Source organism: Malaya genurostris, chromosome 1 (genome assembly GCF_030247185.1).
Source record: "Malaya genurostris strain Urasoe2022 chromosome 1, Malgen_1.1, whole genome shotgun sequence".
NCBI classification, from domain to species: Eukaryota; Metazoa; Arthropoda; class Insecta; order Diptera; family Culicidae; genus Malaya; species Malaya genurostris.
Window position 1 is genome coordinate 17,945,062 of NC_080570.1, and position 21,947 is coordinate 17,967,008.

General features: G+C 37.4%; 1 protein-coding gene, 1 long non-coding RNA gene and 1 other non-coding gene across 4 annotated transcripts in view; 2 read left to right on the plus strand and 1 right to left on the minus strand.

The window, feature by feature from the left end:
• LOC131433970 (glutathione-specific gamma-glutamylcyclotransferase 1) overlaps nt 1-21,947 on the plus strand; it is a 72,268-nt gene that overhangs the window by 19,178 nt on the left and 31,143 nt on the right. The gene's annotated exons all lie outside the window — the stretch shown is intronic.
• Nucleotides 2,101-3,285, minus strand: LOC131433980 (uncharacterized). Its single transcript, XR_009230304.1, has 3 exons — nt 2,850-3,285; nt 2,454-2,718; nt 2,101-2,394 (listed from the first exon to the last, which is right to left on the minus strand). It is a non-coding gene; the product is annotated as an uncharacterized LOC131433980 (long non-coding RNA).
• LOC131426777 (U1 spliceosomal RNA) lies at nt 3,654-3,817 on the plus strand. Its single transcript, XR_009229195.1, has one exon. It is a non-coding gene; the product is annotated as a U1 spliceosomal RNA (small nuclear RNA).

Genomic DNA, 21,947 nt, shown 5'->3' on the forward strand with positions numbered 1-21,947 from the left:
CGCGTTCTGAGGAAGAGAACAAAATATCTGCTGCTGTACAACAAATCGTTCGAGAAAAATGTTCCGAAAAGTGGTGAAAATCGTAGTGAGTTCCTCAATTTGGTCCTTTTGAATGCTAGAAACGAATCCCTACAGCATATTGATAGTTTCTTTCAATAAATTATGCAAATCCGAAATGAAATAATCAACATTAAAATTCTGTATGCGGCTATTTTTATAGCCGTTAGGACCGCCCATTAGTGAAAAAGCTACAAAAGAAGTCACGTAAAAGAAAGCTCCTAACGAAAATTGAATCAGTTTGGATTCTATCCCCAATGCGAGCAGATGTATTTTGTGCCGTTTGCAAAGCTAGTTTCGCTTCCGACAAGAGCGATTACGTCACAGCAGCCAGTCATTTGCATGAATAAAAAAGCAACGGTGGAGAGCATTACACCAAATCAGCCGTTCTAATGGCTTTAAAAGTTTTCTAAAGAACTATTAGGAATTGTTGTTCGCAAATCGAAGGTAAACATTCTCGGTTTAGTGCAAATCTAGAACAGTTTGGTTAGATTTGTGCACTTTTCGCTGTGTGAAATTCACAGTAATCGAGATCAAGTGAAGCCTTCTTTGTTTTTGCGAAAAATGTGGAAAAGGGGAATGCTTGCATAATCCATACAATTGATCAACTAATTGATATTCGGAAGTGTTAAGGAACATGTCAGTTGTTTTCGTATTCACGACATCCAGTTATGTCTCTGACATTACCCACCCGCCTTTTTTTAATATGAGGAGTTGGAGCCCCGTTGGACTAGTTTTACTAGAGAATTTCTGAAGTTTTTTCTACTTATTTTTTTAAACTAACACTACATACCTGCACAATACTTCTGCTTCACGTAGAATAACACAAATTTGCTTTCTATGTAAAAGTAACATTTAATTTTCACACTATTTTTGCAAGAGAAAAAACAACAACAAACCGTTCCAGCAAACTGAATGAATATTTCGTGCAATTGTCTTTTAGTTGTGAATCAGTCATTTTCGAATTTGTCAACTGATCGGGGATATCAACATTTAGAATATCATCATATCACGCAATGATGATCTTCGGAGGAAATATTAAATGAACGCAGTGTTTCTACAGATCATCATCTCTTGTAAACACAATAAGAAGCAATAGACGATTGTCAGTGATGACATGATGGAAGGGATCGAACGAAAGGCCCGGGTATTCACATTTCTTATAAAACAGCATCAGTGAATATGTTTGCTATATTTTGTTTGGATTAAATTTTGAATTTGAATTTCTAATGAAACATTCAAACTATTCACACTCATTCTTATTTAATCAATTTTTGATTGTAACACCACTTATGTGTTTATCTGCTCACTTTCATTTTCTTGTTCAGAAATCTCACAAGAATTGAATGGTTCACTATTCGCGACTACGAAGTTGAATTTGACAGCTTATGTGTGTGAAGTGGAAGTAAACAAGCAAAAGCAAAAAGTGATAAATTTTCAAACGTACCATTTTCTTCGATTTTAGTTTTGCCGGTTGAAATGGTAAGTACTTTTTCAAAAACTTTGAAGATACTAATTCAGTAAATAAATATGAAATAATCGCTTTGAGTGATGTCTATTTCTCGTGTAGAAAACAAGTGATCGGTGTGTGAGAAAAAGTAAACATAATTTCTGAACAATATTTATGAATGAAAATCTACTGCTATTATTCAAAATTCTTTGAATTGCACTAAAACTGCATGTTTTCTACTTATGGTGCAAATTTTTCGTTGAAGTGTTCATTTTAAATGTGATAATAAAGCATTTTTCGAATCATCTTTAGGGACCTTCAAAAGGTGATACGTGCACTGTGTTGATGAACTTGTCGGATGTTTTCAACTACGCTGCCGGAGGTAACCGTTAAGTTAGTTGGAGTAGAAGAGATCTACAATGATGGATTTGTCTTATTTTCGACTTGGTTACAGTCATTCTCTCCAATTGTCGAGCCGCACGCAATAAAAGTTTGCACTAGAAGTGGTGGTTATTTTCATGTTCTTTCAAAGCCAGTAAATAAACATGTGATGGCTGTTTTGAATCATTTGTTAAGGTTTTTTAATATCCGTATTTAAGATCACAAAATTATTAACATTTTATATGTTACAGAAACTCGACTCTATAGAACGATTAACATCCAACGAGATTACAACGAACGACGTTAAGATATTCCGAACCGATAACATCATGCTTGAGGACATTTGGGATTTATTCATTAAGTATATTTTATTGTATAAAATTATTAAATACAAAAATATATAAGTAAACAAACTGGAGGCACGCATTGAACGACAATCGATAAAAGCAACGGATACAGAAGCAGTCCTCAGAAATACTCGTTTAACATAGTAGTAGGGTTCACACCTGGGAACAGAAAACGAACAGTTGTCTGAATTTGAGTTAGAACAATATTTGAAACTTACTTAGGAGAACGAAATTTATTGCCGAACAATTTTCGTTGGTTCGATTCTGAGTCGTTCAATCTATGTTATGCATCATTTATTTCACGTTTGTTTGTGCATCGTTTGTTTCATTTTACATGATGAACTCGATATACCCGGTCGTTACCTTTTTTTAGCAATCATAAACAATTTGGTTCAATTTGCATTTGTTGTTGTTCTTAGCATAACATACACTGTCAGGAAATGTTTTTGCAAGCCCATTCGAGCAACTTTTCAGATCCATGATCTACAATATACGGAGAAAAGATTTCTAAAATTATTCTCAATTACCTTCTTCTGTATTGTAATGCACTGGTTTGCTGCATTAGATTAGCTAAGAATAGTTATTTTGTCAAAAAAATTCAAATATTTTCTTACCGATGCAGATTACTAGTGCCAGAAGAGAAATTTTTTGTCGCTTTATACTGACGAAATACCAGCTATGATACTCCGCACAATATGTTCTAATGGATAAATAAGAATTATTTAAATAATTTCGTACTTCAACGCACAAAGCATTAAATAAGAAAACAGAGAATTAACTAATTTAACTTGAGTGAAAAAATACCCTGCTTTGTTTACATTCACTTTACATACAGATTAAACTTTCATAGGTAGAAGTAGAGTGACTATAATCAGAGTGGCGACAGCTGTTCGTTTGGAATGACAGCTCCCAGTTCCAAACGAGCAAACGACCTGTCAATTCAATGTAAAGCTAATGGAATGTTTTGAATTGTTGCCAAAATGACGGATGAGATGTCGTCACTCTGGTTATAGGCACTCTAGGTAGAAGCACTGCTTCTTCTAGGTCGCGAATTGGCTTTCAAACGCAAAACTCAAATCAACTCCGCGCCTGCTATGTTTCACTTTATGGACCAAGAAAACGATGATTTTTAGCAAATTATCACATAGAGCAATATAGGAATGTATGAATGTACTTGCAATCGAATCTACGGATTCGACCTCTGGAAAAAGTGGCATCACTGGTTGCCACCTCTTTGTTTCGCTCTCTGACTTCTCTTTCGCTTCAGTTCGTTCATTCCAATGTTTTCTTTCAAGTTCTGTTTCATTTTTTCCTTACCGTACGCTAAAACTGTACATGCTCACTCGTGCCGATACCGGCTATCGCTAGCACAACGGAGCCGGCTTTGGTCTAGAGGTTCGGCCGAACGACAGCAAAGCATACTTACCTGGCATAGGGGTTACCGTGATCAGAAAGGCGGTTCCCCCAGGGCGAGGCCCTTCCATTGCACTACGGTTGGGTTGACCTCTGCGATTATCCCTCATGTGGATAACTCGTATGCGCAATTTTTGGTAGCCGGGACGTGCGTACGCGCACATCCCGATTCCTTGGAACATTACAAGCTTTACATTTATTTTCTTTGATTTGCTTGATGTATTGAAAATAAAACTGTCAGTTTAGAGGCGTGCAAAACAGCTCATTTTAGTGAACAGCTCCGAACCGATCAGCTCACCAAAGTGAATCGATTCGATGTATCAGCTCATCAGCTCTTTTAGTTTGAACTTAAATTTCATTTTGTGCGCCGTTTTTCTTATGCACCGGTTTTCTTTCATATGCATGATCGAAATTGACTCATTGATTCGCAATGATGCAATGAATGCAATGCGAATTAATTTATCTTTAATTGATGTCGACTAAATTGAATCTTTTAAAGAGCCGAAGATCCGATCAGCTCGTAGTGTGTTCCTTTCGTCATAATGCAGTGAACTGGGTAGCAAATGAGTGAGCTGATGAGCTGCGGTTCTTTTGAAAAGAGCTGTGAGCTGTCAGCTCACTTCAATGATTCGATTCACTGGAACAGCTCAGGAGCGAATTGCCCATCTCTATGTCAGTTTGCGCGCTCGGTGGAAGAGTAAGCATTGCAATACAAGAAGCCAATGATTCGACTTCCGGTGAATCTCTCAACGGGTGAGCATGTTGAATCGTGTTAGTGCGGTGAAAATTCGAGTATTTCGCAAGAAGAAAGAATTTTTATCCGTACTTTGGCGACTCGACGTAGCCAAACGGCGAGATTTTCTCTTGTGGTCCAGTGAAAAGACAGTCCATAAGTTGCCGTGCCATCAATCGGCGTCATCTCAAGTGAGGTGACGCCAACCAGAAAGAAGAAGAGAAGACAATAATTTAATCTGTAGAATCGTGGAAGAGAAGAACCATAGCCACTAGTATCGTACACTCAAGCAATTTGAGTAGTGAATATCATAAGGCAAATCTTATGATGCATCAAAAATCACCTAAATCATAATTTCATAAGATAAATATGAAAAATATACCTCTGCAACATACATCTCATCTATCACTATTATAGTTTTCATACGAACAACTTATGAACTTCACAATATATGAGAGATGTTATGTTTGTCATAGAAATTTCGCACAATGTTCCTAAAAATTGCGTATGAATTTCATAAGGCGTTTTATTGGAATTCCTATTTTCGGGATTTCATAAGGCGGTCTTATGTCTTGCTTAGGATATTCTTGTGGCTAAAAATCATACGAAATCACTATGAAATTCCATATATTTTTTGCTTGAGTGTAAGAAACTCAAAGCTATTTCTGTTTTTCACACATTCATTGAAGCGTTGTTTGGGTGTTTCTTTACATACAAATTTGATTTCTGCATCTTGGCCTACTTTGATTGTCGTTGATAATACAATTTGTTTTTTTTTTTTGCTTTATTTTGCAATTCCAATGTTCAGTTGTCAACTTTGTCGGAAAGTAACTGCGGTTGTCTATGTAAATTTGTTGACACACGTCCGCTATATGACCGCGGTTGTAGATCGTGATAAGAATTCATGGGAGGTAATGAATTATTGCAATGATAATTTCTACCAACGAGTTGTCGCGATGTACAGCTGCTGAAATTATAGGTGCACTTTTGTCTAGCACTTAGCTATATAGTTTCATGTACTAATGAACTATTGAAAAGGCGATCGATGATATTAGTTTTGCATCGATGATGATCATGGTACTCAAAACTCCAAATGTTTTGGATTGTTCACTGATATTCTAACTAGTTGCTTGTTCAAAGCTATCCCGAGCCACATGTCTACTGAAATCGATCGCCGGTAGCTTCCTAACTCCGGCGCAAATGCAACAACAGGATTGAATGGAATAAAGTCGATATGACGCTCGCAAAAAGATCTCCAGATTGGTTGCTAACTGAAGCTGCTAAGAAACAACGTACCCATCGATGAAGCCTCATGGAGAATCGCGAGTTTATTCCAGCGAGACGAGCTTCAACCTCAATATAGTTTCAATGCTACATTTTTTAGTAGTCAATTTTTGAACAGTTCGGTCATATTCGCAACATTTCCGTACGATTTTGTTCCGGGCTGTGCCGTTGCCGTAGGAACGAATGTCTGATTCTGTCAGTTAACTAGATCAGCTAGGTACTGACGTTTTTTTCCGGTACACTATGTGAAAGCATGTTTGCAAATTTTCGAATGCAATCTTCAATAAAGTTCAGGGCATAAGTCGCTGTTCCACCGAGCTCGATGCCGTTGGTTCAAGTCCTGATCTGTAAGGATTCTTAGTGTGTTTGTAGGATCGATTTCACTGACCTGACCATGCCATAGTCCTGTGCACTTACTTACGAGTCGGCTGCGAAGTCTGTTGAAGCTCAAGAAGATCAAGTTCCTCATCGGAATGTATGGTACCCTGTCCTTGCTCTCCTATCCCTACAAGCGCTTAACTCACCGGCGAGAGAGCTGACCAATGAAAGTCACCGACAACGGGGGTCTGTATGTCCGAGCATCGATAGAGTTCCAAGAGTAAGTATATTCATTGGCGAACGTTGTTGCGTTGTCTTTTTTTCGGTAAAAACTCAAAAAAATCAAACTATACTCACTTTTTGGATAGTTCGGTCATAAACGAAGCATATTCGTTCGATTTGGTCCGAACTATAGCAGCCCTTACACGAGACAATATTATTGTCAATACAAGGAGTATTGACAATACTTTTAATCGTGTAATGGAAACTTCATTGGATTGACGAAAATATTGTCAAAAAATCAAAACTGCTCATCAATCCGACAATACTTTTTCTCCAGAGAGGAAACTGTCAAATATGTACAATGGACTCTTCTCTCAATGTTTCAATGTTCAGTTGCAATATTTGAAGCTTCAAACGCTTGATTTGTTCGAAAAATGCGGACTCAAGTTACCAAGTCAATTGGATTGACGGTATTGACAATACTTTGGATTGACAATAATATTGTCACGTGTAATGGCTGCTTATAGCTTCGAAAAATTTCGGTCTGATTTTGACTTCAAGTACCAACACATACCTTCTAACCTATCTTCAGAAATCGACGAAATGAAATCAAATTTCTAACTTTGAGGTCATTGAGAGAAAAGAGATGCACCCTTCGCTTGCTTCGTCTGTCTAGTCGATCTCGTACCGGTAGAATTGTACCGATCAAATTTTATGATAGCTCGATCATGTACAATTTTACACCAAGCCATTTTCGTTACTTACCCGAGTTGTTTTCTCCGTGCATCGATAGAGCTCCAAGATCGTGGTTGTTGAATTCAAACAAAACTGCAATAGGAACTTAATATTAATTAAAAAACAAACTATTATTAGTTATAAGTTTTTGGGTAGTTCGGTCATATTCGACACTTTATGCGTACGATTTGATCCGATCTATAATCAACATCAATTCCGCATTGGTACCAATTCGAGCGAATGTTGGTAACACCTATTCATATGATGATGATCAATCAATTTAATTCTAGCAGTTGATATTTGGAAACTTGACTAAAAATAATTACTACCGGATAATCAACCAGTCTTCAGCTGTGCACGAAGGAAAAAAATAAAATGCTATCTTCCATCACTGCGAAAAACTTGCGCTTCACTGGAAAGCAGAGAGAGAGAGAGAGAGAGAGAGAGAGTAAAACGCTCCCTAAATATTTTATCATTTTCCAATTGTGTACGATCATAGTTGGCATTCCGTTTGCTCGATTTTACTCGGAGCAGCCTTCGTGTAGTAGCAGCTGACCTACCTGAGCTGTTCTCTCTCTGTTTACCTCAACCGTTCCGATTCAGTAGAGCATCGATAGAATTCCATGAGCTCGCTTTTTGTGCTCGGATGTAGCTGTGATGTTTAATTTACTCTTACGCATATATATTATAAAGAATCTTTAAAGCAATATTTTTTGTCTAGTTCGGTCATATTTTCGACGCGTATGTGTCGGATTTGTTCCGAAACTAGTGCGAAGCGTAGCCAAAGAAGGAAGTAGGTTTTGGTCTACTATTGATAGTAAAGAAATATTCTAGAATTCGTACCGAAAACTGGGTACGTCGATAATTTCTGGAAAATGACAACATAAATTTTTGTTTTGATGCAGTTTTTGCCACAAATCAGCTATTTAATCGCCTTTGTAGATCGCGCAAATGCAACATTTGGATTGAGTAAGTGGAAGAAACTTCAATTGACGTTCGGGGAAAAAAAAAAGATTTCTTGACTTGCAAAAAGTTGCAGCTACTAAGAAAACACCGTACTCATCGATGAAATCTCATGACGATAGCTTGGTTCATGCAGGCGAAGCGCGAACTGCAGCATTAAGTTGCAGCTTAATTACCACGTTTCAGGTAGTTTCTCAATTTTGAATTTTTGTTTAGTTCGGTCATATTCGAAACACTTTTGTACGATTTTGTTCCGAGCTATTCGATAAAGCGAAGCACATGTAATGGGAATAAGATTCACGAGCGATGTTTTTTTAACTGGGTCAACCAAGAATTACGAATTCATCAGTTGTTGTATACAAATCATGACAGGTCATTGAACTGGTTTTAAGACATTTCTTCAAATGTATTTTTTTTTTGAAATTTCGTTCTAAACTTGAATAAAAAATTATTACCCATCTTCAAAAAACGCAGCAGCCTATCTTCAAAACGGATGATCGACGAATGTCAGTAGGTCACGATCACGAATGACCACAGTGAGAACAACGTTCCCAAACTTTTTTCCATTGATGGAAGTTTTTACGTAGTCGTTTGTTAGACTATCTCCATCCTACATTAGTTCAGTAGTGAATTTTCTTTTAACCTGCTGCATCACTTACTTGAGTTGTTCTGTCAATTCTATGATCGCCACGATCGCCGAAGAGCGGGAGAAAGGAATTTATTGATTTTACTAGTTCACCAGATGGAAACGTACGTTTAGTATCCGTACATCGATAGAGTTCCAAGCGCACGACTTTTTAACTCTGATATAGACCCCGTTATCGGTATTATAACTTGTATGAATGTATTAATTACAAACAACCTATTTTAAGCCATTTTTGGATGTTTCGGTCATTTTGGACACATTTTACTGTTCCATTTTGTTCCGATCCGTACGTGTTATCAAAGCTCTAGTGGCTCGTACGTGCGAGAAAAATGAAGAATTATTACCCGAAAAAATGGCACCACTGTTGTAGCTCACTACCATATTTCTTCATAGTACTTTACCAACACCCGCCAACGAGAGTCGATCGTTTTCTCGCTCTCTCCCTCTCTGAAATCTATACCAATGAAATGAACTGCAATCAGGGTTACCATATTCACAGATTTTTTCATAAAACAACAAAGTTTTACATCTATTTTGCTTAACAGATTCTGTGTCACTGATCAGAGATTTCTACGGATTTGTAGGAATATTTCGCTGAACTGGCAGATTTTTTAAACGTTTCTCTCAGATTTAAAACCGAACATAATCATCACAGATGGTAGAAAGATTTTACAAGTTGAAACACAGATTTAAAAATGGCAGCTCTGCTCTGGCTGCAACCATACCGGCTGGATTGACAGTAATGTTCTCTCGTGATAGGAACACTACTATTGACGAAGGTGCAGAAAGTGAACGAACAAATAACTGATAAATTAAACGCAAAAGGGAATAGTAACGGCTAAACGTAGCTTATTAGTGTAGGTCGCGTTCGGAGAAAATATGCGTGCCATAAAACGGAAACTTGTTTAGCAGGTAATGAAGAATTTCCAGCATGTTTTAGACATCGATAGAGTATCGGGTAGAGTGTTTACCGCTTCGGCTGCCAGCGTAGCATGTGTACTTTCTCATACGTTTTATATATATGTTATATAAAACTAGTATTTTTTGAGTAGCTCGGTCATGATCGATGTGTTATTCGCTTGATGTTGTTCCGAGCTATACTTATCAGACAAAATAGTGATGCAAACCAGAGTTGTCATTCTAAAATATGTGTTTCAACTTGAAATATTCATAAAAATCTGTTTTCTGTGACACAGAATCTGTGTTGCAAAGTAAGCAAAAAAAATCTGTGGTTTCAATGAAAAATCTGTGAATATGGTATCTCTTACACAAACTCGCCTCGCCAATGGAAAATAAATTCTGAATGGCCAACGTGGATAATAAAACATTTTGGTGTTCGAATTGCTAAAGTTTTAGTTCTCGATAAATTCCAGCAAAAGACAATTTCTCTTCTGATTATTACCGAGTTTTTCGATCATTTCAATGCTATAGTTCAAACGATGATGTTTTCGAATGAAACCTGTCAAAATACATAGGACTGTTTATTATTCAGCGAATTTTCATTTATTTGCGGTTGAAATTCGAATGATCGAGCAACATTCTTTTAGAATTAAGGAGTGTATCGAAAATAAGCAATCCACATATTTTTCTTTCAAATTATGATAAAAAACGATATTTTATTCAAACTAAAAATTGATCCTTTATTGTACGAGGTTAAACTTGAGTGCAATGAGCGCGTTATTCCTTCACGAATGTTCGAACTTTTGATCGAACGCTCTTCATCAAATTCCGGACAAGTGTTGCATCGCATTTTTTGGACGCTTGAGCCCAAATTTTGTTGAACTCCTGCATGTTCCCAATTGCCTTACCAGTCTTCTTGAAGACTTTCTTCACGATTGCCCAGTAACGTTCGATGGGTCGAAGCTGAAGGCAACGAAATTTATTCCGCAAGCCAATTGAGAGTGATTTTGGCATAGTGAGCAGACGCTAAATCCGACCAAAACAGTGAAGGTGTACTATGCTTCTTATATAAAGGCAGTAATCTCTTCTGGAGACACTCAGATCGATAGATTTCTGCATTTATAGTTCCGGTAGTGCCAAAAATGGTTGACTTCAAACCACGGGAACATATTGCATGCCATACCAGTACCTTTCGACCGAATTTTTCACTTGAATCGACCTTTCCGCATCGCTCACATCCTCCCCAACGACGACAGTAAATTATTGTGGTCCTGGAAGGGTTTTTGAGTCCTCCTTTACATAAGTCTCAACGCATGCATCAAACGGACATTGCAAAAGACGCGAATGCAATTTCCGGGCCCTGTCGCTTCTTCTGTTCTACACTTTGTTTCGAGATTTTCTGTTTCCTGTAGGTCTGCAGGTGATTTCGTCTCTTGATACGCTGGATCATTCCGACACTCGTTCCTGCTTTTTTGGCCAAATCACGTATTGACATTGATTGGATCTTCAAGATTAGAGATACCACTTTCTGGTCCAGTTTCGGGTTGGAAGAACCGGGTTTTCTGTCTCTTCCTGGTAGCTCATCCAAAGAATAGTGTTCTCCAAACTTATTAATGATGGTTTTAACACTGGCATGATGAATTCCAAACCGCTTCGCCAATTTTCGCACAGTAATACCCTTCTCACTTTGCCATGTGTCCAGAACCTTAATTTTCACTTTTTTTCAATGCGCGACACTTTGAAAACGCAGAATTTCAACCGCACAAACAAGTAAACAAACAAAAGCTGACAACCAAACACACAGCATGCTGTGATCTGAGCATAAAAAACCATCACAAATACATGCGTACAACACAAATGTATGTCGATAGCTTATTTTCGATACACTCCTATTCATCAATCAATTTGCTTAAATATTTCACTTCAAAATAAATCTTATTATTCCGCATCCGGAATAGCCTACAGACTGGAAATGTGTTTTTTGTTGACTCTGACTGCTTAACATTAATATCTAATTAATATCTGAATATAGTTCGGTATTATAGAAGTTGAGGGCTTACTTTTCACGCAAAAGTTCTACGAATGCGAAAGTTTAACCCATTCCGCGTTAAAAAAACTGCGTAACTTCGGAAATGCGCGTAAACAAAAACGCCTAAGAAAAGATTTTTTTTATATGAACCTTTGATTCACGATTGTGATAAGAACACTTGTTAAGCACAAACATAGACTAACCCCTAAATGACCATACCTGTATCTGCCAGAATAAACAACGTTTTCGTTCGGCACGTCAGGAAAGACGTGGTACTTCGGTACCAAATATATAAGTGTTTTGCAAATAGCATTAACTTTACGTCTGCTTAGCGGTTCAATTTGAACTGCACTGCACTGACGAGTCTAAGACGAAACGTAAAGTTAGATAATTGTGATCGATTTTTTTTTTCAATTTCATGAATTTCGTAAGAGATAGACCATTCTGATGGTCATAGAATTTTTCAACTGAAATTCGATCCAACAAAACAAAATGATGGTTCCAAGTTGTTCGAATCATTGAACGATACAAATCACTGTCCATATTCAGTGCGTCATTTTCAGTTACGAGGACAACAAAACCGAAACGATGCCAAAACGAAGTCCATAAAATACGGTCCGAAAAAATTTCAGCACGCAAACTGATAAAGTAATTATTGACAAACCGGAATGGCTGGTATCCGTACTATTAACAATTTACACCGTGAGGCTAAATCCGCTGATTACTTAGCAAAAGACACTGTTGAGGCACTCCACAGCATGTGGTTAGTCGAAGCTTCAAGTTATACAGTTTTCGAAGGCACAATTTACGATTATTGATAAAGAATTTCAAACACTTAAACCGAATCTCAGAGAACCAATCGATTGTACCGGTGGTATCATAGCTAAATCAGACGAAAGACATAATGTAGGCTGGGACAACAACAAAAAACAAAGAATGTGGTTCGGTATTACTCGTTCTATATCAATCAACGGAGATAAGAAAAAATAAAACAAGTATAATCCCTATTGCAGCATATATAACGAATGACAGGTCCTTCTACTAAGAGTCTTCGGTTTTTGCTTCTGGTCATTCAAGCTTGCCTTTCATGAAAAATATGAATACTTCATTCCCTGTCATGGGTTTATTACCGACCACTTAAATATTGAGTACCTTAATATTACATACGAAATGGTAACCGGAATAGTTGAAAAAATAGCCCGAACGAATTCTGGAGGAAACGTATGCAACATGTTGCGAATCAAAGTTGAAGGAATTGAACTTTTTACGTTACATAAATAGACAGTATTTTTCTATCTTACCACTTATGTCGGTTTTGATGATTCCGACACATATAATGTATCGATATGGTTGAGTAATGCTTACGGCAGAGAGTTACTTCAGCTCACTTAAAAAAAAAATGTTGCGCGGGATGAACAATTGCATCGGAAAAATACCGGTTCTGCCGCCGAGAGAGGGATTCCCCCCGCCTAAAGAACTAGAAGAAATGAACGATTTTGGATCGAAGTTTAACGTTTATACTCGTCCAGTACAACATCAGGACTGATATGTGCCTGACTACCTCAAAACCGTCGTCCGGGTGCGAGAAAATCAAGCAAGCCTGCTAAGTTGTCCTCATTGTTTCCAAAAGTTTTAGAGAACTTTGTTTTTGAGTTTTTTATGGTAGTTTCACATAGTTGAAAATTTAATCGCAAATTCCTGATCATATTTCCGATAACTTGTAGAAAAAATTGTGTTGTTGAGTTAAGTATAATCCCTATTTCAAGAGATATTCACGATTAAGTTCTGCCCATTCTTATACGGAAAGGCACCGCATTTGATTTATTCCTCTAGCGTTAGAAATAACCTCAACTGAACCGAAACAAATGCCGCATTTCGATATTGGTCAACAAACCATCTCATGAAATCAAACAAGATTACACGAAACAAAACAAAAAAAAAGAAAACTTTTCTTGCAATTTCAGATGAACAGATTTTGTAACAGATCCTAAAGTTATACAATATAATTGGCCTTCGAACGACAGTTCGACATGTAGATGGCGCTGTTGTACAAACGATGATGTTTTCAAATGAAGCTATCAAAATACATAGGAACCCAGTAAATCCGAACATCGGACGCATCGTGCAAGAAAGCTTTTGATTGCGTTTCGAGCTTGCATAGTGTATCGGTAGAACAAAAGAGTGAAGATATACCAAAGCAGAGAGCGGATGTCTGATTACTCAGGTGATGAGATATATCGGGGTTGGATTTCCAACCTCGAACATAGGGTCAGAGTTTTTCTGGCCCTAAGAGGCGAATGACCTAAAGGTTAAAGCCTCTATGATCGAAACAAAAGAATGTTTAACACTCTTTCACACCCTATCGGGAAGATGTCGGCTCGAAAATGCCTTGTTTGATATTCCTTCGCTCTGTTTCTCTAGCGATACATAATGTAAACATAAAGCTTTTTTAGGTCAGCGCGGTTGATGCAAATGGTGCAGAATTGTCCGATGACGGGCCGATCGAAGCGCTACGATCGGCCCTATATCGTGCTCAATCGGTCCGATAATCGGACCGATGATCGGACTTATGCGGGTCTACAAATTTCACTGGGGAGGTGTGCGAAACAGCTCATATTGGTGAGCAGCTCCGAACCGATCAGCTCACCGAAATGAATCGATGCGATGTATCAGCTCATCAGCTCATTTAGATTGAACTGATGGTTAATTTTGTGACCCGTTCTTGCTTCGTGAGAGGTAAGATTTCTTACTGGTAATGTCTCATTCAATCCGTTAAAAGCAGCCCTTACACGTGACAATATTATTGTCAATCCAAAGTATTGTCAATACCGTCAATCCAATTGACTTGGTAACTTGAGTCCGCATTTTTCGAGAAAATCAAGCGTTTGGAGCTTCAAATATTGCAAATGAACATTGAAATATTGAAAGATGAGTTCATTGCACATATTTGGCAGTTTCCTCTCTGGAGAGAAAGTATTGTTGGATTGATGAGCAGTTTTGATTTTTTGACAATATTTTCGTCAATCCAATGAAGTTTCCATTACACGATCAAAAGTATTGTCAATACTCTTTGTATTGACAATAATATTGTCTCGTGTAAGGGCAGCTAAAGAAGGATAGATGCAGGCATGATAGAAATAGCGAAACTTGGTGCAAACATTTTTTCTCGTTTAGAGCTCGCTCTTCAAGAGCCGAAGATCTGTTCAGCTCGTAGCTTATTCCCCTCTTCACAATGCGGCGAACAGGGTAGCAAATGAGTGAGCTGGTGAGCTGCGGTTCTTTTAAAAAGAGCTGTGAGCTGTCAGCTCACTTTTATGATTCGATTCATTGGAACAGCTCAGGAGCGAATTCCCCATCTCTATTCTCCAGTGAGTTTTTATTTGTAGTTCAATTTCGAATAATCAAAGAATATTCTGTTGTAATTAGGGAGAAAAAAACAACCCGTGTAAACAAATTGTATTGTAAAATCCACCCCTCTGACACCGGTATGTGAGCACCAGCCATTTGAAAGTATACCGATTACGTTTAGCCCCTCGCGTTTCGAGCCCCAAACACTGCGATGTTTTGATACTCATCGCGACTCCCAAAATGTGAAAATTATCTCCACTTGATGTCCCAAAACACTGTCTGCTGTATTTTAGGTAAACCGACAAGTTATTGTGAGAGAGTCGACCCAAAATTCGCTCATTTTCATGCACTAAACAAGGTAAACGCGTAAAACAAATGTATTACTGTTTGTATGTTTACGTTGCAATCAGCTGATTTTGAAGTTCCAATTTTGATCTCATCAAGATGGCGTCGTGACAGGGAGCCGGTAAAATCAGTTTATATGGTAACCCTGCTGTTGGTGTTTATCTCACAAGTTTCCATTCCATACTGAATTGTGAATGAGATAGAGAGAGAAAGATTAAAACATACCTGGCAAGATAGGCCAACTGTGATCTTAGCAGCATGAAGACCTGAGAAGATAACAGTAAATGAAAGTATGCTGTTACGAATGAAGATAAAAATCAAAAGTCATTGGTTTGTTGAAATGAAAAAGAAACCGATATATCCATCGATAGAGATTCGAGTAGAACGTTTGCCGTATGGAATCATGAATGACCGGTTAAGCCGATATATTAATTACGTGAACTAATGTTTAATAGACTAGTTTTTGGATAGATCGGTCATAGTCATCGGACCTTACCCGTTCGAGTTGCTCCGATCTAAGGTCGACGGGACTAACTTGTAAGCAGAGTTGCCATTTTAAAATCTGTGTTGCATATTTTCGATCATAATCATTTTGAAAATCTGCAACTTTTATGAAATATTCATGAAAAACTGTAGAAAATTTGTGGTAAAATTAGAAAAGTTGAGCTCAGGCAGATTGTCACTTCCGTTTTGCTTCATTTACTTTACGTTTGCGGTTCAAAATTCAGTTCCATTTATTTCTTTTCGTGTTGTCTTCCACTCGTCAATACATCATGAGCTCTCATGCAAAGTAACCTGAAGCCCATACAAAACCAGAAAAATGCGGAACATTGGCAGCTCTGATCGCATGTCATGGTGACACGATTATATGAATGAACCGAGTTCATGATCAGCAGAATGAGGAAAAGGCAAAATCGATAACTGCAATGGAAAAATTTCTATTTTACCTGTCTGGAGGTTGGTAATAGACCGGTTTATACATCGATGCAAGCTCATGTAGATCCATTTTCAACTTTAATCGAAAGACTTTGCTAAGCAAAATGTTTCATGTAATTAGATGTCACAGTAGTGCATCTAAACATACACTTTTTGGATAGTTCGGTCATTATTCAAACCATGTTACGTTCGATGTTGGTCCGAGCTATGTTTGCTACTAAATTCTCGGGTGATTTTTCAAAAGGGCGTATAAGCAAGTGGCATCCCTTGGATCCCTATTGCGCGGACAACCGTAGTTCGCTGCAAAAATGCCAGATTGGTATAGTAATATGTGAGGTTATGGGATGTGTGTGCGGAGAACGGTTTTCCGTCCTTTTCACTTACTTTCCCACAAGCACAATGGGGCTTACTAAGAGAGAACTGCGCTACCCTTTTTTGGAAAAAATGATGTAAATACTGTCGTTACCTATGTTTACTGAGATTTATTTTACGTTTACCTCATTGGTCAAAGTAGAGTGCCTATAACCAGAGTGACGACATCTCATCCGTAATGTTGGCAACAATTCAAAACATTCCATTTGCTTTACATTGAATTGACAGGTCGTTTGCTCGTTTGGAACTGGTAGCTGTCATTCCAAACGAACAGCTGTCGCCACTCTGATTATAGTCACTCTAGGTCAAAGGTACTCAAGATAGAGTGTTCTGCGATTTCTCGTGTCCTATTTTAAGACCCCTCGATTGGTTCACTGTCAGTTTCAGTCTACTGAATGAAAAAAAAAAAGCGTCTGATCACTACATGCATCGTAACTATGACAATGTTTGTTTATGTTGAAAAAAAATATCAAGTTGCAGTGTGAACGATATTGAGCACAACATCCAGTGATTCATCACATAAGAAAATGAAAATTACTTAGAATTATTGCTTAGAATATATTTACTTTGTTATTGTCTCATCCCACGAAGCATTAAAGACAATTAACGCAAGAAATCATCATGCGCTGAATGTAAACACATGATTGCTTCCTTTCTAACTTGTATTGTTTCCATGGCATTTTGCCTGAGCTTGTCGACGCTTATTAACGAAGGGTCTGTAATATTACATGATTACTGAGCTTACGGGTTCACGATTACTGACTCAAAATTTTCAATGGATCCTATAGAACATTCTTGAGTTTACCTTTTAACGTTGTGTTTCACAGCTACAGGCACATATATGTGCAAGGATGCTGATTGCAAGTTTATCTGTCAAAATGCAAGGGAAATAAAATTTCCGCTTGTAAAACTATTTATACCTTATTTACAACGCCATTTGCTCAAGCGAAAAGTTAATTTTAGTGTGAAAAAAACTCTTTTACCACCTCTGCTATTTTTGCAGCACCCAAGATTTTGTTTTGAACAAAGAAATTTTTTTAAGGACCGTACAAATACAGAGAAATAGTTTTTTACCGCTCGAAACAACCTCAACCGAAACGAACCAAATTCCGGATCTCGATATTTGTCAACATATCATCTTATAAAAAAATGATTACACGAAATAAAAGAAAATTAATTTTCTTACATTTTCAAATGACCGGTTCTTGCAACAGGTCTTAAAATTCTACAATATAATTGAAATTATATGAGTTCCCCATAAGAGCCTGTGTAAAATTGAATATGCACCCTAAGGCTGTGAATCATTTCGCGGTTAGTTTTAACTTTTAGTTAAAATCTGACACTCGAGCAGTTAATTTGATGTTGTCAAAAATAACCCTGCTCGAGAGCATGGTTATTTTTGACAAATCGAAGGTTATTTTCCGACACTGAAAAAAATCCTGCAATGCAAATTCTAATATTAATTCTTTAGTTGAAATTATTTCCAGTGGAAAATAAACCCAAATAACTTTTCGTCCGTCAAATTTTAAAATGGGCCTCAGTTTTAATTGAATTTATCTACTCGACACAAAATAACCACACAAGTGTCAGATTTTAACCAAAAGTTAAAATTAACCACCGAATGGTTCACAGCCTAAGGTTCAAATAATGAATTTTGATGGCGCGTCAAGCAAAATTAGTTATGCGTTAGATTGCCTATTGGCAAGGGGCAAATGACTCTAAACTCTAGACAATCTCATACTAATAAACTCATTTCAATCCAAAATAATCTTCTCTAATCTCATTTAATTCCAACTAGTCTAGATAAGTTTGGGTAATTTTAAGGTAATCCAACCAAGTTTTGCTTAATCTTGTTTGAAGTGTATCTGTCATTCGAGCTCGCAAACAGAGATGCCATTTATACAGATTTTTCTGTATTATAAAGATTTTTACATGCTCATACAGAACAGACATCGAAGCTAGTACAAAGTTTTCCAAAATTTTATTTGATTAGAGAATACAGATAAATACAGATTTTTCATACAAAGCAATACAGATTTTCTATTAAAATATCTGGCATCTCTGCTAGCAAAAAAGTGTATGACAAGTAGACAAAGAGTTGACCTGTATCAGACCCTGTCAGCTTGGAGCGAAATCTATCTTCAGTTCAGCAACGCCATCGCACGGTATCACATTCAACATATCATGTCAATTGTATGGGTGCGCAGTGCTGCTAATTTGGCGCGCACGAATTTGATATTCCTTCCTCTACTTCTATGTACGAGATTCGATGAGGGTACCATGCTCACAAAAAAGAATGTTGCCAATGATTTGTTCGGGAAATGTGAGAGCTGGATATCTTGTTAATATGATGCCTTTGCCTACGTTAAGCAGTTGCAAAAAGAGAGAAAAAACACAAAAGAAACAAATACTACGTTGACAGCCTCTTATGCCAAAATAATGCTTTTCCAGATCTCGGCTAAACTTTTCTAATCCCATTCTAATCCAGCGAGATCCCTGCTAAACCTTTTTACTCCCGGTAAAACTTGTTTGAGTTCAGACAAAGTTTAGAGTGATTTGCCCCTTGCCTATTGGCCTTCTAACGACAGTTCGACATGTAGATGGCGATGTTGTACAAACGATGATGTCTTCGAATGAAGCTGTCAAAATACATAGGAATGTTTATTCTCCAGTGAATTTTTATTTATTTGCAGATTTCTGTTGTAATTAAGGCAAAAACATTGATTTCTATCAATTAGAATTTCAACCAATATCGCTTGAGAATAAGTCTAAGTTTTTTGCTTTTAAAATGTCGTACAGATTGATAATATTTGACTTTACTTGTTGACACCGATCTGAAATAATTGGTCTGGCCGTTTATTGGACCCGAGTAGTTGTTTAAACTTTTATTTTCTATTACGAAAAATGATGACATAACCTCATTTAGCATTAATATATAAATATAGTTAAGTATTGAAGATATTAAAGCTATACTTTTTATGCACAAGTAGAATGAATGCAAAAGTTATACCCGTTCCGTAGGTTTGTTTAAGGAAAAATTGCTACGTTAGTAACTATTTTCGCATTTAATACTCGATTCCTATATTGCTCTGGGTGATTTGCTAAAAAGCATCGTTTTGTTGATCCATAAAGTGAAACATAGAAGGTGCGGAGTTTATTTGAGTTTTGCGTTTGAAAGCCAATAGGCGTCCTGCCATTAGGTGCAACATTTGAATGTACACAACTTCTAAACAAAGATAAACTCAAGATGGAATAGTATATGATTTTTCATATACACTGAAGTCTTTTTTATGCTAGTTCACGTACCGCATAAAAACGCATAAAAAAACCGCATAACTCTAAAACTTCGCATAAAAAACGCATGGAAAATCTTCAGAAATGTGTGAAATTGGTTAAGGTGTGTGTGTGTGTGTGTGTGTGTGTGTGTGTGTGTGTGTGTGTGTGTCCACTACAGGTAACCAGCGACTGAAATGAAAACTGTAATATTGTAATATTATCCGCTTCCATCAGATCATCGATGAGAGCTACTGAATCCATTGACTATAAATAGCTTCAAGAGGGCTAGTCGAGTTTCAATCCTAAACTAAATTTTTGACCAAGTATAACAAGACATCGATCCATCCAGATATACCTCCATCCGCGTCAGTATCCTAAATCGCCTTGACTCGAACTTATTTTTCGAAACATTCTTGCAGCGCAAATTCAGAAACATTGATTCAGAGAAGAAGCACTTAATGGACGGATCGAGGAGGCTATTGGCTTTCATTACAGCTCCAGTGCAATCGACACATTAGCTCCCCAACCATTAATTCATCCCCACAGCTATTGTACCTATTCATTCAAACAGAACTGACGAATTGCTGAAAAATTACTATCAAATCAAATTGGGTCGCAGCTCATTTGCTACGTTTCTGGCTATGGAAGAGCGGACAATTTAACCAAGTTTTGTGCTCCTGAGGCACGATTCAGGGGATGGGTTGGATGTGAGTAGGGATTTCATTCCAGTCTCATGTCCAATAACTACACGTTACACGGATAAAAATCCTGCGCCAGTTTTGAAATCAAGAAACATGTCTTCTCATAAAATCATGTCTAAGTAATCATAAATTTAAATATGTTTGACAGGTTACGTCTTTGCAATTACCCACCCTTCTTGTGTTGATGTTCTTCTTTCCGTGGCCTCCACTATCAAACACTTTGAAATCAGCACAGAACTCAGGAAACCACACTAAACCTTCTTTTATGAATTTCGAAATTAGTAATCCCACACTACAATCTTTCGTTTTGTTCGGATTTTTTCGGCATGGAAGCTTCTTTATTTATAAATATCCTTTAGTAAGTTTCATGAAGAGAGAAGCCTTAAAGACGACTTCATCCTTAGCATCAAATATCAAGCCGGTAAGTCTCCAGTACCCAGCCGGAACCACCTTCGGTACCCAATCGGCCTTTGGAGCTAAATTCCGTACCCAATATTTACCTTTCGGAAAGGGACAGAGCCAATCATCCCCGGCACGTGGCAGGTTTGTGGATTCAACGAAATACTCCTGATATTCTTTGTATGGTCCATTCAGCAAATTGCACGAACTATTCTTGGATATCTTCAGCGGATACTCGTTCCATTGATTGTTACCTAGGGAGCTGTATGCCACGGTTAATGTCCCTTGGTATTCATCGGTTAAGTCCACAAAAAGTTCGCCATTTCCGTCCAGTACGTAGGTAGTTCGGTTGAACTTGCGGACCCTCACTTTGGATAAGTCTAATAGGTCAAATCCGGATATCTGCTCGAATCGATCCAAATCCAAATCCATGGCAACACAGTCGACGAGGTTGCTGGTGGTGCCTATGAAAACTAGACCCAAGGTGAATAGAAGCAAGTGGAACATTGCTGGTAAACTGAATCCAATAGTTGATTCCGATTGACGTTTTATACGGAACCGTCGTCTGATTTGATCATTGCGTGTTGAAAAGCAGTTAATTAAATTTATTGCATGGAAGAGCATTTTGATAAATATATAGGAAATAGTGTGTTATAAAATATCAAAATATCATCTAAATACATGAATTTAACCGCAAATAAAATATATATATAGTTCAGGTGAAGAGTCTGATCAGTTTACTGCGCCGGGGTGTAATTCACAGCTTCGCAAACTGAAATCATTACGATTAAAACTCGAGATTCTATTGCAAAAATAAATGTTTTCCTGATGATAATTGCTAATAATTGTTCACCAAGCCCATAACAAGTTTTTATATTTATATCAAATTAAAAAAAAACATGTTAATTCATCTAGCGTTGTTAGAAAGTGTTACGTGGATTTTTGCTTTACCGCTATAAGTTACGTGCACAATTTTTAACACTCTTCACTCTGTAACTGGAAGTCGGATCCGGATGAAATTCAGGAATTTTGTGTGAGCTCACAAGATCTTACATTTGAACCAACATCAAACACGCTAAACCCAGACACTGT